Raw genomic sequence first — 1532 nt, forward strand, 5'->3', positions numbered from 1 at the left:
AAAACTTTTGGCCGTTCCTCACACCTCATTACACACATGCGAACTCACAGTGGAGAGAAGCCCTATGAATGTAAGGAGTGTGGGAAGACCTTTAGTCAAACCTCAGCCCTCACTTCACACATCAGAACCCACACTGGAGAGAAACCGTACAAATGTAAGGACTGTGGCAAAGCCTTCCGCTGCTCCTCGTTCCTCAAGTACCACGCAAGAATCCACAGTGGAGAGATGCCATTTGAATGTAAGGAGTGTGGGAAAGCCTTCAGGCGAGCTTCAGACCTCACTACACACAGAAGACTCCACAGCGGAGAGAAACCATATGAATGTAAGGAATGTGGGAAGACCTTCAGTCAAACCTCAGCCCTCACTAAACACATCAGAACCCACACTGGAGAGAAACCGTACGAATGTAAGGACTGTGGGAAAGCCTTTCACTGCTCCTCGGTCCTCACAAACCATGTGAGAATCCACAGTGGAGAGATGCCATTTGAATGTAAGGAGTGTGGGAGAGCCTTCAGGCAAGCCTCAGACCTCACTACACACAAAAGAATCCATAGTGGAGAGAAACCATACAAATGTAAGGAGTGTGGGAAATCTTTTAGGCGTTCCTCATACATCACCACACACATGCGAATCCACAGTGGAGAGAGGCCTTACGAGTGCCAAGAATGTGGGAAAGCGTTTAGCCGTTCCTACAACCTCTCTAAACACATACGAACTCACAGTGGCGAGAGGCCTTATGAATGTAAGGAGTGTGGGAAAGTCTTCCGGCATGCCTCAAACCTCATTGCACATAGGAGAATCCACTGTGGAGAAAGGCCCCATGAATGTAAGGAATGTGGTAGAGCCTTTATTACTTCCACAGCCCTCACTTATCATATGCGAATCCACAGTGGAGAGAGACCCTATGAATGTAAGCAGTGTGGGAAAGTCTTCGGGCATGCCTCAAACCTCATTACACATAGAAGAATCCACAGTGGAGAGAAGCCCCATGAATGTAAGGAATGTGGAAGAGCCTTTATTACTTCCACAGGCCTCACTGCACATATGCGAATTCATAGTGGAGAGAGATCCTATGAATGTAAGGAGTGTGGGAAAGCCTTTTTACAATCCTCAAGCCTCACAAGACATAGAAGAATCCACAGTGTGAAGAGACCCCTATGAGTGTAAAGAATGTAGAAAAGTCTTTATTTTTTCCACAGCCCTCACTGCACATTATGTGAATTCATAGTGGAGAGAAGGACCTATGAATGTAAGGAATGTGGGAACACCTTCAGGTGTTCCTCACACTTCTACTCGCATATGAAAACTCCCAGTGGAGAGGCTGCTCTATCTCAAAAGTAGGACCGTTGCTGTGAAATGCCATGGAGTCAGTTCTGACCCATAGCTACCCTGCCTAGGGTTTCTAAGGAGCAGCAGACAAGCTTGACTCACCGACCTTGCAGTCCAGCATGCTAGCCCAGAGCACCACACCAAGACTCCCAGAAGTAGGAGGCTTCATCCTTACTACTGTAATTTTGAACAGCAAATCTCTG

The 1532-nt window shown here is 47.1% G+C and overlaps 1 pseudogene; it reads left to right on the plus strand.

The window, feature by feature from the left end:
- The first annotated feature begins 36 nt into the window (after positions 1-36).
- LOC102823324 overlaps positions 37-1532 on the plus strand; it is a 12183-nt pseudogene continuing 10687 nt past the window's right edge.

The sequence above is a fragment of the Chrysochloris asiatica genome, unplaced genomic scaffold (genome assembly GCF_000296735.1).
Source record: "Chrysochloris asiatica unplaced genomic scaffold, ChrAsi1.0 scaffold00500, whole genome shotgun sequence".
In the NCBI taxonomy this organism is placed as follows: Eukaryota; Metazoa; Chordata; class Mammalia; order Afrosoricida; family Chrysochloridae; genus Chrysochloris; species Chrysochloris asiatica.